Source organism: Podarcis erhardii, assembly GCF_964252035.2.
Source record: "Podarcis erhardii genome assembly, chromosome: 2".
In the NCBI taxonomy this organism is placed as follows: Eukaryota; Metazoa; Chordata; class Lepidosauria; order Squamata; family Lacertidae; genus Podarcis; species Podarcis erhardii.
Window position 1 is genome coordinate 125,439,516 of NC_138498.1, and position 15,687 is coordinate 125,455,202.

The 15,687-nt window shown below is 45.8% G+C and overlaps 1 pseudogene across 1 annotated transcript in view; it reads right to left on the bottom strand.

The window, feature by feature from the left end:
* LOC309334732 (H-2 class II histocompatibility antigen, E-S beta chain-like) overlaps positions 1-15,687 on the bottom strand; it is a 44,596-nt pseudogene that overhangs the window by 18,899 nt on the left and 10,010 nt on the right. The window contains exon 2 of the transcript XR_014161666.1: positions 6,601-6,870. The product of XR_014161666.1 is annotated as an H-2 class II histocompatibility antigen, E-S beta chain-like (transcript). The remainder of the gene's footprint in view (positions 1-6,600; positions 6,871-15,687) is intronic.

A 15,687-nucleotide genomic window follows, 5' to 3' on the forward strand; every position in this document is an offset into this window, starting at 1 on the left:
ATAATAAATAATAATAATAATAATAATAATAATAATAATAATAATAATAATAATTTTTTATTTATACCCCGCCCTCCCCAGCCAAGGCGGGGCTCAGAGCGGCTTACAAGCAATAATAAAAACAAGTTGAATGATTACAACTTAAAAACAAAATTAAAATACAACATTAAAATATTGAAACATTAAAATATTAAAATGCAGCCTCATCACAGGAGGAGAAAGGAAAAAGAAAAAAAAGAAGGGGGAGGGAATCAAATTGGCTAAAAGCCAAAGGCCAGGCGGAACAGCTCTGTCTTACAGGCCAGGCGGAAAGAAATCAGATCCTGCAGGGCCCTAGTCTCATGAGGCAGAGCGTTCCACCAGGCCGGGGCCAGAGTTGAAAAGGCCCTGGCTCTGGTTGAGGCTAATCTGACTTCCTTAGGGCCTGGGATCTCTAGGGTGTTGCTATTTATGGACCTTGAGGCTCTCCGGGAGAGGCGGTCCCGTAGGTACGAGGGTCCTAGGCCGTGAAGGGCTTTAAAGGTCAAAAGCAGCACCTTAAATCTGACCCTGTACTCTACTGGGAGCCAGTGCAGCTTGAAAAGCACTGGGTGAATATGCTCCCATGGCAGAGACCCCATGACAAAACTGGGTCTTTGCCTGAGTGACAGAAAGCCTAGTTTAGCCCACCCCCCGGGACAGTCAGTCTATCCTATGCTCCCACCCCCAACTTCCCACTCCCACCTGTGTGATCTCTGATGCCCCCCCCCATCTACCCAAAGTCAGCCCAGTTTCCCCAGTGTCAGGTGTGGGAGTTCAGAACTTAACTGGTTAAGTGTTCTGAGCTGTGCGTCACTTTCCGACGTCAGCTGTAGAAGCTGGGAGGAGTCTGGGAGGAGTCTGTATTCTTGTTGTTCTCTCTGTGTGTCTTGAGAGAGACGGACATGTTTTAACATGGCTGCAAGCAGTGATGGACAAATGTTTGAATAAAGTGCTGTAAACAGACAGATCTGTCTGTGTATGCTTGCATGGAGCAAGGGAGAAAAAGACTGTTTTACACCGCTGTATGCTACTCTGCTAAGCCGTGGCCAAAGAGACAGCAGACTTTGGTGCGCAGCTAGAAGGAAGCGTGCCGGACGCTGCAAATGACTGATTGGGATCGTAAAGCTGTCTGAGATCGCGGCTCCATCGATCAAGCTCAGAGATCGATTTCCGCATAGGTTATGGAAGGTCAGTAAACGCTCGTAAAACAGTCGGTGTGAGCTCCAGGAACGCTTTGAAGTCGGCACGGAAGCTAGCTGGAGGTTGGAAGCTGCATTCCTTGAGTCTAGCCTAATGCCGGGAAGCAGAGGGAGTTTTTGCCTGCTTCCGAGAGACAGTGAGAGCTTCTGATACAGAGAGCTGGCCGGAGGCGTAGGCTGCTTTCAGTGAGTCTTGCCTGATGCTGGAAGGCAGAGCTGCTCAGAGACAGAGCTAAAAGCTAAAAGGCAGCTGAAAAATCGTTTCTCCACGGAAGGGCGAGGCAGAGAAGCTGTACCTGATCGTAAGTAAGCTTGGGCCCCCTTGGGAGAACGGGAAGAAAATGGCAGAGAGCCAAGATATACCGGTGGAGAAGCTCACTTTAAAAAATTGGGCAACCTGGAGCAGAAGAATAAGGGGCTGGTTCTTGGTCACTGGGCTTTGGGAAGGAAGCCAGTCAGAGCCAGCTGAAGCAGGCTGTGAATCTGCGGTGCCTGGAGATGGCAAGCAGAGAATGCAAAGAGAGCTGAATATGCTCAGAGCATGCGTTGATGCTTCACTGAGGCCTCATTTGGAAGGTGTACAGACACCAGGGGCTGCCTGGAATGTGCTGCGAAGTTTGTGTGAAACTGCAGCAGGAGGCCAGGGCCCTGGAGAAGAAATGGAGAGCCCCAAGATGGCTGCGGCCCCAGTTCCCGGTACTTCAGTCTCAAGGAGCACTGTTGGGCAGATCGGGGGGGCAAAGAGTTCCAAAGGCAAGTTTAAGAAACTTTCCACTGTTGCTGAAGCGAAGAGCAGCTTCAAGGGGGGCAAGGCTGGTGGGAGGCGCCGTTCCAGGAGAAGGAAGGCCAGGCCAGCTGGGAGGAGCCCCGGGCAGTATTTTTCCAATGGAGTTCAACATCTGCGTGGCAGTTGCCCCCACCGGAGCAGAGAGCCGATGCAGGATGTTTGCAAGGACACTTCCCATGGGAATCAAGCGGGTTTCCATGGCAACAGGCCTGGGAAGACAGGCAGGCGTGGAACTGAGCCAGGTGGTCGTGGTAAACAACAGGAAGAGGCTTATCAAGTCTCTGCGAGTATGGCATTGTTCGAAGACGGCCGAATGGAAAATTTGGAAATGGCTTTTGTAATCGACTCTGCAGCTAACCGCAACATGGTTCCAGAGACATCTGCAGTCAAGATGGGGAATTGCACGGCAATTCCGGCCGGACAAACTGTTATGTTTGCAAATGGACAGAGAACCCAGATTAAAACTGTCACTAACGTTTTCCTTTCTGTTTTGCAGGAAAGGATGGAGTTTTGTATTGTTCCGGAGGTTCATCATTGTTTGTTATCTGTGCCTTATTTGTTAAGTAAGGGGTTCAAAGTTTGTTTTGAAAATGATGTCTGCACAATCTCCAGAGGAGGGAGGTTACTTGCCAAGGTTAAGAAGGGGCAGAATGACCTTTTCATTCTTAAAACGTCTCTTGGGGGTGAGGGGAAGGTTGAGAGAGCACAGGCGCAGCGTGCTACAGTTCCCACCCATGTTCAATGTGCTTGTGCATGGCATCAGAGGACCAATCATAGTTCTCTAGAAGAACTGCAAGTGCTTCCTGAGGTTACCAGAGGGTGTAAAATTAGGGATTGTGGACGTGCCATTAGTTGCACCACATGCAAGCAAGCAAAGGTGAGGGGGTGCAGTTACCCAAAGGTGGAACGGGTAACCACTAAACCTTTTGAGCTGGTTCACATAGATTTGGCCGGTCCTGTCAAGGAACCAAGTCTGGGAGGGGCCAGGTTTCTGCTAACTTTTTTGGATGATTTTTCGCAGACCACCTGGACCCACGGTCTCAAATCCAGGGAGGATGCAGCACAGCTGATCAAGAGCTGGATTGAGGGGGTGGAACAGAGATTCTCCACCAGGGTTCAAGCGATCATCAGTGACAGAAATGCTAGGTACACTGGTTCTGCTTTGCAGCAGTTCTTTTACAGAAGAGGGATACGTCACACAGTTACTTCACCCAGTAAGAGGGGGGTGGCAGAGCTGAGGAGTGAAGCTCTGGTTAAGGCTGGACAGGTGATGCTGAAAGAAGCCAGGTTACCTCCAAAGTTTTGGCTGGAGGGAATCCGTTGTGTGTCGTTCACCTGGAATCGTGTCTACAACTCACTGGTAGGTGACACACCGTACTCGTTGTTGAATGGCAGGAAACCTCAGGTTCATTTTCTGCGCAAGTTTGGATCTCCTGCGGTTGTCCCTGTGCCTAAGGCTTTGCAAGGGCCAGATGGAGCCAAAGTCCAGAAAATGATCTTCTGTGGGTATGAGCCAGACGCTCGTGCATGGAGATTTGCTTATCCGTCAGGTGATCAGAGTAAGGTGCTGGTCAGTAAACACGCTGAATTCTTTGAGCAGGATGAAAGGCCAAAGATTTCTGCACAGCGTGATGTTCTTTCAGAATGTCTCTCTGATCCAGAAGACAGTTCTGATGAGGCAGAGGAAGAAGGGGCTGAGTCTGCTGATGACGACCAGGTCACTGACCAGGGTCAGGAGCAGGGTGGGGCGTCTCCACAAGTTGTTAGGAAAGGACAGCCCAAGAGTGAGCCTAGTTCTCCTGTAAGTGTAATGGAGAGGATTCGAAGACGCTTTAAGTCAGAGGGGGAATCCTGTGATGCAGAGGACACACCTGCTGGTGACAGTGAGCCAGAGGAAACACCAGAGTTTGTGCCTAGGCGATCCAGTCGCACAACCAAGGGTATTCCACCTGAGAGGTACCAGGCCACAGGTACGTGGGTAAGTTTCGCACAGTGCGATTCTGAGAGTTGTGAGGTGATTCCACAGATGCCCAACAGGTACGCCAAGGTAGGGCGCAAGGCATTGGGGAAGGGATTGATCTCACAAGGTGTTGCTGAAGATGTTACACAGGTTTTGTCAGAAAGCAACGCAAGGGGGTGTGTGGGAGTTCAGAACTTAACTGGTTAAGTGTTCTGAGCTGTGCGTCACTTTCCGACGTCAGCTGTAGAAGCTGGGAGGAGTCTGGGAGGAGTCTGTATTCTTGTTGTTCTCTCTGTGTGTCTTGAGAGAGACGGACATGTTTTAACATGGCTGCAAGCAGTGATGGACAAATGTTTGAATAAAGTGCTGTAAACAGACGGATCTGTCTGTGTATGCTTGCATGGAGCAAGGGAGAAAAAGACTGTTTTACACCGCTGTATGCTACTCTGCTAAGCCGTGGCCAAAGAGACAGCAGACTTTGGTGCGCAGCTAGAAGGAAGCGTGCCGGACGCTGCAAATGACTGATTGGGATCGTAAAGCTGTCTGAGATCGCGGCTCCATCGATCAAGCTCAGAGATCGATTTCCGCATATCAGGCTGCGCATTCCGCAAACTGGGGGTTCCTGGGATGCCCCTCCCCTTCCTAGGACACTTTCCATCCTTCTGTCTCATTTCCCAGTCCTGGGAATCTCAGGAGTTTGTCCTTCCTTTTTTCCTAGCAAACAGGATGATCTTCAGAATTCACTGCGCAGTATCCTTAACTTACAGTACAATGGTCTCCTCAGTGTTTCCCAAACTTGGGTTTTTGGTCTATAATTCCCATCCTCCCTGACCACTGGTCCTGCTCGCTAGGGATGATGGGAATTGCACAAAAACAGCTGAGGTTCTTGTGCCTTTTAGAGCTGAGTGGAAGGCAGAAATTCAACAGGTTAAGGCATTTTCTCCTGTGGAAATGGAATTATTGGGAAAGCTTCACCTGTCAGACATCTGGGTGTGTGGGTGTGTGGGTGTGGGTGTGGGTGTGGGTGTGTGTGTGTGTGAGAGAGAGAGAGAGAGAGAGAGAGAATGAATGAGAATATCACCTATTTATATTGGGGCCCTTCACTCCAACTGAAAAACAGCACAGCAATTTGTGTGTGATATAGAGCAGATGTTATGCAAACCCACAACCCCCCCCCCCAAGTCATTATAGTAATTTTCCTTTCAATATACTTTTTATTTAGGGATGATCCCTGGAGAATAGGGGGGGGGGAGGTGGAGGGCAGCCTGGTGGCTGAAGGAAATGGACCATGTTTATAATAATAATAATTTAATCCTGAATGTATGTGATTTTGAGGTTAATTTCTAACCCCCCCCCCAATTTAAACACCCCAATTCCCTGGGAAACCTGGACATATCGTAGCCCTACCTGAATCCTTGTCAAGTGTGCAAGAAACGACATGCTAAGGTGTCACAATTATTAACTGAGTGATGTCCAAATAACAACATATTGTACTTTTAAAATGTTCAGGGTTTCTGCTTGAAATGTGCTCTCTTCTCCCCTTGAAAGGCTGCCTATTCCCCCCTTGCAGCCCCCCCACTCTAATGGAGTCCAGCGTTGGACTGCGTCCCGGGTTCAAATCCCCCCTGGGCCTTGAGTCTCCTGGGTGTCCCTGGCCAGCCCCCCCCCTCAGCCTGGCCTCCCTCACAGGGTCGTTGTGGGGGTGGAATGAGGAGAGGGGGAACCATGGACAGCACAGGCAGTAAATAAAGTTTAGGGAAGTTTTTAATGTTTGATGTTCTATTGTGCTTTTAATTCTGTTGGGAGCTGCCCAGAGTGGCTGGGGTATGATTAATAATAATAATAATAATAATAATAATAATAATAATAATTCATTACTTCTATTATTGTTGTTGTTTTATTATTTATTATATTATTGTTGTTGTTGTTGTTGTTGTTGTTGTTGTTGTTGTTGTTGTTGTTGTAAATACTGCAATTTTGTGTTGCAAGCTGCCCTGAGACCTACAGGTATAGAGCGGGATGCGAATTTAATTAATAATAAATAAATAAAGTAAGAGAGACACCCTCCAGATTGCAATACGCGAAATAGTTTGTGATGCTTCCAGGGACACAGAAACCCTGCCAGGGGTGGGGCATCAGGAGAGGCCCCTTTATCTCTCTGAAAAGCGGGAGGGGAGGGGGCGGGGGGGGGAAGTCCCGGGTCCACCCTGTTATGTACTGATGTTCTCACCCTGGGCCAGCAGGGGGATACTGTAGATAGTTATGCAAATGAAGGATCGAAAAGTGACGTTCAGTGATTGGATAGTTTGTATGCAAATGAAGGATCGAAAAGTGACGTTCAGTGATTGGATAGTTTGTATGCAAATGAAGGATCGAAAAGTGACGTTCAGTGATTGGATAGTTTTAGAAAGTTGCAACAGTTACAATTGTTCTGGAGCTCTATATAAGCAGGCTGACTGAGCTCCTCAGTTAAGTTTTTGTTCCAGCTTACAAATAAAGAGCTGCTTTGGAAGAATCGCTGTGTCGTCTGATATGTTTGCCCACAACTTAACACACCCCACACTCCCCCTCATTTTGGGTTCTTCCGGGGGGCCCATTTCCCATGACGCCCCCCTCCCCCATTCCGGACTCACCGCGCCGGGACTGGGAGAAGGGATCGAAGATCCCGTAGTTGTACCGGCAGAAGGAATCCCCGGCGGCCATCTGGCTCCGCAGGAAGTCCTTGTCCTGGTTCCATGCCTTGGCTTGGGACTCCGCCAGTTCAGCCACCGCCACGAACTTCCCTCGGTCGCTGTCGAAGTACATGAGCTCCTGCCGGTCGAAGAAGTGCCTTTGTAGGTAGCGGATCCGCTGCGTCCCGTTGAATAAGTGGCACTCGGCCTTCCCCTGGTACAGGAAATGCTCTGCGGGGGGGGGGGGGGGAGAATTAAAATTGGAGGGTGGAGACTTCCGGTTTCCAGTTGCCTTGAGGGCGCAGTTCTCACTATAGCAGAGTTGCCCCCGCCCGGCAGGAGACAGATGGTCTGTCTCTCTCCCATTCTCTCTCTCGTGTCACGTGATCCCATGGCGGGTGGGGAGGAGGGCACCACAGACTGAGCTGGGAGACCCCCCCCTCACCTCCTCCCAAAGGAAAGGGGGAAATCAGAAGGAAGGCCCTTGTGGAGAGGGAGCCACAACCTCCAAGACCCTGGACCCCATGGGCGTAGCCATGATTAAGGGAGGGGGGAGAGAACCGAGCTATCTGCTTTTGTTTGTTTGTTTGGGGGGGCAACTGCTCCCTGCCCCCGATGGCTCCGCCCATGCTTCTCCCAGTTTTTTAAAAAAGTAAACCTCCCTCCCCCCTTTGATTGCATTGCTCTCCAGCTGGAAGAAGAAATGTTGGGGGGTGGGAGAGAGACCAGGAAAAGGGCAAGATGCCGAGGAGGGTGGGAGAGCTTCTCTGCTCTGAAGGGGGCTTCACTCCAAAAAAAACCCCTCCTCTCGAGGAGACCCGCGGGAGAGCCGGTTTCACTTTCGCTTTCCCTCCCAGAGCGCAGGAAGCAACGCCTGTCTACGCAGGAGCCCATTTCAGCACCCAGAGGACCCCAAGGCAGGGAGGGTGGGCGGGGGGGGTGGCTGAGAGAGGGGACCTGCCGCGAGTAGGGGCGAGTTCAGGATCCCCGGAGCAAGGACCCATTTGACCCAGTTTCGCTGCTGCTTTCATGGGCGTAGCCAAGGGGAACAGGGAGGGGCAACTGCCCCATCAATAAAAACCAATAAAAATACATAGCAAACTGAGGTTCTGCCCCTCCCTAACAAAAATCCTGACTACACACTTGCCTGGGTTTCTTACTATTGAGAAAGAGCAGATGAAAGGTACCCTTATGCGGAAAAAGGTAAAAGGCGGATCTACACGGATCCTCGTGAATTCATATGATTTTTTCATTCAAATTAAATAAAACCACCATGATACTGTAGACCACGTCTTACTCTGTAGACAGCATCAAAAAAATCATGCACCCACTATTTCGTGGGGCCGCAGGGGCGCAAAAACATGGTTAAAAAACACAGATCCTCATGGATCCTCATGATTTTTGCACAAGACCAGCCCAAAGTCACCATCAGATCAAACATCATGGCCAGGGGCACAGCATCCACCACAAAAATTACCGATCCATGGCTTCCTGGCCATACCGTGGCCCAAAAACGTGGTTTTGAAGCACGGATCCTCATGGATCCTCATGATTTCTGCACTAGATCAACCCAAATTCACCGTCAAATCACATATCATGGCCAGGGGCACAGCATCCACCACAAAAATCACGGATCCACGGCTTCATGGCCATACCGTGGCCCAAAAACGTGGTTTTGAATTACGGATCCTCATGGATCCTCATGATTTTTGCACAAGATCAGCCCAAAGTCACCATCGGATCAAACATCATGGCCAGGGGCACAGCATGCACCACAAAAAACTCGGATCCACGGCTTTCTGGCTGTACCGTGGCACAAAAACGTGGTTTTGAAGCACGGATCCTCATGCATCCTTACACTTTTCGCATTGGGCCAGCCCAAACTCACCATCAAATCACACATCGTAGCCAGAGGCATAGCCTGCACCACTAAAAACTCGGATCCACGGCTTCCTGGCCATGCTGTGGCCCAAAAACGTGGTTTTGAAGCACGGATCCTCATGGATCTTAACGCTTTTTGCAGTGGGCCACCTCAAACTCACCGTCAAATCACACATCATGGCCATGGGCACAGCATCCACCACAAAAATCACAGATCCACGGCTTCATGGTGAAACAGTGCTCCCAAAACATGGTTCCGAACCACGGATCCTCATGGATCTTCACGCTTTTTACATTGGGCCACCCCAGACTCACCATCAAATCACACAGCATGTCCAGGGGCACAGCCTGCACAACAAAAGACTAGGATCCATGGTTATCTGGCAACACCATGGCCCAAAAACGTGGTTTTGAAGGTCGGATCCTCACGGATCCTAACGCTTTTTTCATTGGGCCAACCAAACCTCAATGGCAAATCACATATCATAGCCAGGGGCACAGCCTGCACCACAAAAAACTCGGATCCACGGTTATCTGGCAACGCCATGGACCAAAAACGTGGTTTCGAAGCACGGATCCTCATGGATCCTCATTATTTTTGCACTAGATCTGCCCAAAGTCACCATCGGATCGAACATCATGGCCAGGGGCACAGCATCCACCACAAAAATCACGGATCCACGGCTTCCTGGCAACACCATGGCCCAAAAACGTGGGGTTTTTTTGTTTTTTTTTTAAATTTTTATTAAGTTTATAAAATACAGAAAAAAAGAATAAGAGATAGGTATAAGAAAGTAGAATAAAAAAGTAACAAATTTCCATAGTCTTTTTTTCCATCAAATCTAAAGGACTTCCCCACATCCTCCAAACCCTGCATTCTCTGTAAAATACAACATCAGCAATTTGTTAACTTATTTCCAAACTTATTGTATCTTCCATTTTATCATGTTACTTAATTTCAAAAATACTGTGACTCAATTCTTATACATTTTATGTTAAACACAATAAAGTTGTTTCATTATTTTACCTCTAAGTTCTTGTGTCTTAATTTCCATTTCATTAACTTACATTTGCTGAAGCTAGAGTTTCCTAAAAGGTGCATTTTTTTTTTAACATTCATACAGCTTATAGTGTTTTTTCAAATAGTCCTTAAACTTTTTCCAGTCCTCCTCAATTGTTTCTTCTCCCAAGTCTCGGATTCTGCCAGTCATTTCAGCCAATTCCATGTAGTCCATCAACTGCGATTGCCATTCCTCCAGCGTGGGTAGATCTTGTGTCTTCCAATGCTTTGCAATCAAGATCCTAGCTGCTGTGGTAGCATACATTAAAAAAGTTCTATCTTTCTTAAGTACTCTCTGGTCCACAATGCCCAGAAGGAAGGCCTCCGGTTTCTTGGGTAAGGTAAATCTAAGTACCTTTTTTAGTTCATTATGAATCATCTCCCAAAAGGCCTTCACTTTCGGACAAGTCCACCAGAGATGAAAAAATGTCCCTTCCGCCTCTCTGCATTTCCAACATTTATTATCAGACAAGTGGTATATCTTAGCAAGCTTGACTGGGGTCATGTACCACCGGTATATCATTTTCATAATGTTTTCCTTCAAGGCACTACATGCCGTGAATTTCATTCCGGTGTTCCATAACCTTTCCCAGTCTTCAAACATAATGTTGTGCCCAATATCCTGTGCCCACTTTATCATGGCGGATTTAACTGTCTCATCCTGTGTGTTCCACTTAAGCAGCAAGTTATACATTCTCGAGAGTAATTTGTTTTTAGGCTCTAACAATTCTGTCTCTAGTTTCGATTTTTCCACCTGGAATCCATTCTTTTTGTCTATTTTAAAGACCTCCTGAATTTGAGCATAATGCAACCAATCTCGCACCTTGTTTTTTAGTTTTTCCAAGCTCAGCAACCTCCAATTGTCTCCAATTTTTTCAATTATTTCCCAATATTTAGGCCAATGGGCCTCCATATTGGGTCTCTTACGTGCCTTGGCCTCCACCGGTGAGAGCCACCTCGGTGTCTTACTCTCCAATAAGTCTTTGTATTTTGTCCAGACCATCAAAATTGCTCTTCTGACAATATGGTTTTTAAACAATTTGTGCACTTTAACCTTGTCATACCACAAATATGCATGCCACCCAAACGCATTATCGAACCCTTCCAAATCTAGGACATCAGTGTTCTCCAATAAAATCCAATCTTTCAACCAGCAGAAGGCTGCAGCTTCATAATATAACCTCAAGTCTGGCAGGGCAAATCCCCCTCTTTCTTTCGCATCGGTTAATATTTTAAACTTTATTCGGGGCTTTTTGCCCTGCCAAACAAACTTAGACATATCCTTCTGCCACTTTCCAAAACATTCCACCTTGTCCACGATCTGTAGGGCCTGAAACAAAAATAGCATTTTCGGCAAAACATTCATCTTTATAGCAGCTATTCGGCCTAACAAGGAAAGTTTCAATCTTGACCATGTTTCCAAATCTCTTTTGATTTCTGACCAACATTTCTCATAATTATCCTTGAACAAATTCAAATTTTTGGAGGTCAGATACACCCCTAGGTATTTTACTTTTTTAACCACATTTAGTTCTGTTTCTTTAGAGAACTCATCTGTTTCTGTAACTGTCAAATTTTTGGCTAAAACTTTGGTTTTTTGCTTATTTAACTTAAACCCCGCCACCCGACCAAAGTCAGATATTAATTCTAACACTCTTTTAGTACTAGAGACTGGTTCTTGTAATGTTAATACCAGGTCATCTGCAAATGCTTTCAATTTATATTGTTTCACTCCGACCTCAATTCCCTGAACCAACCGGTCCTTTCTAATCATGTTTAGCAACACCTCCAGAACTGAAATAAACAGTAGGGGGGATAGGGGGCACCCCTGACGTGTCCCTTTTTCAATTTTAAACTCCTCTGTCACCACATTGTTTACTATCAATTTAGCTTTTTGTTCTGAATAGATTGCTTCTATACCATTTTCAAACCCCCGCCCCACTCCCATCCCATCCAAATTTTTCTTCATAAACATCCAAGAAATATTATCAAAGGCTTTCTCTGCGTCAATGAAAATTAATACCGCTCTAGTGTTGAGATTTGTTTGTAGAAGTTCCAAGATATCAATAATGTTTCTTGTATTGTCAAACAAATGCCTGCCAGGGAGAAAACCAGCCTGGTCCTTATGGATCACTTCATTTAGCACTTTTTTAAATCTACTTGCCCAAATATCCGCAAAAATTTTGTAATCCACATTTAGGAGTGAGATGGGGCGGTAGTTCTTAAGCTGGGTCTTTTCAGTTTCTAATTTAGGTATCAATGTGATGAAAGCTTCTTTCCACGTTTCCGGTGCCCTCCTCCCCTCCATGATCTGGTTACAAACCTCCATCAGAGGTTGTATCAAGTAATCCTTTAAAACCTTGTAGTATTTGGAGGTTAGTCCATCAGGGCCTGGAGACTTGCCTAATTGGAGATTCTGAATGGCACTTTCAATTTCTTGCTGTGTGATGCTACAATTCAGGGTTGTTCTCATTTCCTGGGGTATTTTATGAAGTCCATTAGTTCTGAGAAATTGATCCACCTCGGAAGCTTTTTGCGGCCCTTGTGAGTAGAGTTCTTTGAAGTATCTCTGGAAGCACTTTCTAATTTCCTCAGGTTTCTGAACCATTCTCCCTTCAATCTCTAGATTAGTAACTGTATTAAGTCTTTGTCTCTTTTTCAACTGCCATGCTAGCAGTTTCCCACACTTATTAGCTGATTCGAAGGATCTTTGTTTCATTTGTTTAATTTTCCATTCCACCTCTTGATTTATCAATTTCGAGTATTGCGCCTGGAAAAATTTCACTTCTCTCAGCACGTCCTTCGACTTAGGCCTTGATCTTAATTTTTTCTCTCCATCTCTTATTTTCTCCAATATCTTCTCCTTCTTTTCATTCCAGAGCCTTTTCTTAATCGTGTTTTGTTGTATTAGAAACCCTCTCATAACTGCTTTACTTGCGTCCCAGATTATTCTTTTTTCCACGGTGGTATTTAGGTTTATCTCAAAATAGTCCTTTAAAGTTTTTTGGGCCTTCTTAACAACCTCCTGATCTCTTAATATGGTGTCATTCATTTTCCATCTAAAGGATCCAGTTGTGTTTAGTCTCAATTCCACTTTCAAAGCATTATGGTCGGAGCAGGTTTTTGGGCAAATTTCCACTTTTCTGGTCTTAGGTACCAGCCCTCTAGTTGTCCATATTTGGTCGATACGTGTCCATGTCAGATGAGCTTCAGAAAAGAAAGTTCCTTCTTTCCCTAGAGGGTTCTTAACCCTCCATATGTCAGTTAAGTCCAAATTGTCAGTCATTTCAAAAAAAGTTTTAGGTAGTCTGCCATCTTTCGATATGTTGGCTCCTTGTGACTTATCCATGTTTACAGAAACAACCCCATTCATATCGCCCAACATAATGATGTTATTATAGTCCAGGTATTCCAGCATGGTCTCATGCAACTTCTTAAAGAATTCCGATTTTCCCTCATTTGGAGCATATATTCCTAGTATCAAAAATTTTTCTCCCTGTGTCTGTATTTCAATCGCCAAAATTCGGCCGTGGTCATCTTTAAATAAAAATTTCGGTGACAGGCTCTCTTTAGCATATATCACCACTCCTCTTTTCTTGACTTTGTCCGAAGAAATAAATTCTTGGCCTAATCTTTTATTAATTAACACTTTTCTGTGAAGCCTTGTCACATGTGTTTCTTGAAGGCAAATAACGTCCAATTGTTCTTTTTTCAAAATATGGAAAACTTTCCTTCTTTTTTCCGGGGAATTTCCGCCATTTATATTCCAACTAAGAAGCTGCAGAGACATCCTGGTTCAATTTAGTGGGTCTTACAATGGGGTATCTAGGTTTCCCTCCGATCCCGGAGGTGGTAGTGCTGGTTCAGATCCAGACGGTGTAGCTTTTGAAGGTGGTCCCGGTAGTGGTGGTGGCCAAGCGGCTGCCGCTCCTTTTTGCAGGTCCTCCTCGTGGTCGTGTAGGAACTTCTGCTGGTCCTCAGGTGATTTAATTTTTATTTTCCTTCCTTTGTAAGTAAATGATAGTCCTTGTGGAAACTCCCACCTATAAGGGATTCCGTTGTGTCTCAATAATTTGGTCAGGTCTATATAAGTAGTCCTGAGATCCAAGAGATATTTGGGTATGTCTCTATAAATTTCAGCCTTTTTACCTTCTGTTTCCAAAGATTTCTTGAAATGTAGGCCTAATATCTTATCCCTCTCTTCTCTTGATCTCAGAACAACCAAACAGTCTCTGGATTTGTCTTTCTTTACAGATCTTCCCAGTCTAAAGGCCGTCACGATTTTAAAATCCTTATCCTCCTCAATTCCCCAAAATTTGGAGAACAAAAGTGTCAAAAATCCCTCTAAGTTGTCTTTCTCGAGTTCCGGAATGGCCCTTATCCTGAGGTTGTTTTCCTTACTTTTCAATTCAACCAACGACAGGTAGGCTTGTTGTTCCCCTACCTGTCTTTTCAGAGGCCTTACTTCCCCTTTAATCTCATCAACCTTTTTGTTCGCCTGTTCTGCTTTTTGATTGGCTTCCACAGCTAATTTGTAATTTTCAGCCGTAGCTCCTTGCAATTTCTCGATTGCCTGAGTGTGCTGCGAAACCTGTTCAGTTAATTTGCCAATAGAGGATGTGGCTTGGTCAATCTTTAATGTTTGATTATCCACTTTTTGATTTAGAACTGCCAGTTGTTCCAAAATTTGTTTTAAGGTTGTTTCAGATCCTCCAGTTGCCATATCTTCTGCAGCAGGTTGTACAATTTCCACCTCCTGTGCTGTCGGCACAGTTGGGACAGATAGTCTGCGTTGATGAGTTAAGGTTGTTTGCAAAAGTTGCCCAGATTTTTTCTCTTTTTCTTTATCTTTGGCTTTAGCTGCTCTTGTTCTCCCTGAGCCGCTCATTCCACACCTGCCTCTTATTCAAGGTCAAATCCTTTGTCCCATGGGAAAGGCAGGTCCAGAGTATAAACAATTAAACCACAAAAAGTTTCAATAAAGTTCAATTCCCAAGCCTCTATATCTCCACAGTCCTTTAGAGGGGGTATTTCAAAGTTTCAAGGAAGGAAAAAACTATTTTCCGCCATTAAAGTTCCTACATTCCCCCTGTTTAGATTTTTGTAGTTCCAAAACACAAAAGGAAGGTTTCCAAAGCTTCCAATTTCTTTTAGCCAAGCTACAAGGTGACAAGAGAGGTCCCAGCAACAATGTTAAACGTTAATGTCTCAGTCTATGCAACAGTTTAAATCTCCGCTACAATGTCGTCAGATTGACAGCAGTTTGACAGTTCTCTTTTAAACACTGGCAGCCCGATGACAGGGTTACCCCTTCTAACTCCGTTTAGCTCAAAAGTGGGAGGATAGTTCCAAAAAGCCAAAATCCATAAATTTCACAATTTCTTTCCCTTTTTATCTTCAAAATGCAAAGTCTATAAATGCACTCTTTATTCCACTTTTACTTTTTAAGCGCTTCAGCTCACTTCAGAGCCCTTGCTTTGATCTAATAAGCAGGACCGGGAGGCGGACTTCCTGTTACTCGCCTCCCGTTTTCAGCCGAATTTCTTCAATTTAATTAAGAATTTAAGCCCCTTACTCACGGGTATGTTGCTCCAATTCCGAAATTTTCAAGAAGAAAGGTCAGCGCTCATCAGCAGCAGCAGCGCGGCTTTGCTTCCACAAAAAGAGCGATGAACTCACAGCGCCGCTCCCCCTTTCACGTTCCGGAGCCTCTTACGAGGTTCCTTCTCCGTTTCTGGGGGGGCTCAAGGCGCCCGCCGAGTCCCACGGCCGTAGGCTCACTCTGCCTACGGTTTTTCTTAATGGGTCTCCACTTTGCCGTAGCGGACGACCCTTTTTCGCGGAGCCCCTCTTCACAGAGTAAAGAGGATCCATGGTTATCTGGCAACACCATGGCCCAAAAACGTGGTTTTGAAGGTCGGATCCTCACGGATCCTAACACTTTTTTCATTGGGCCAACCCAAACTCAATGGCAAATCACATATCATAGCCAGGGGCACAGCCTGCACCACAAAAAACTCGGATCCACGGTTATCTGGCAACGCCATGGACCAAAAACGTGGTTTCGAAGCACGGATCCTCATGGATCCTCATGAGTTTTGCATAAG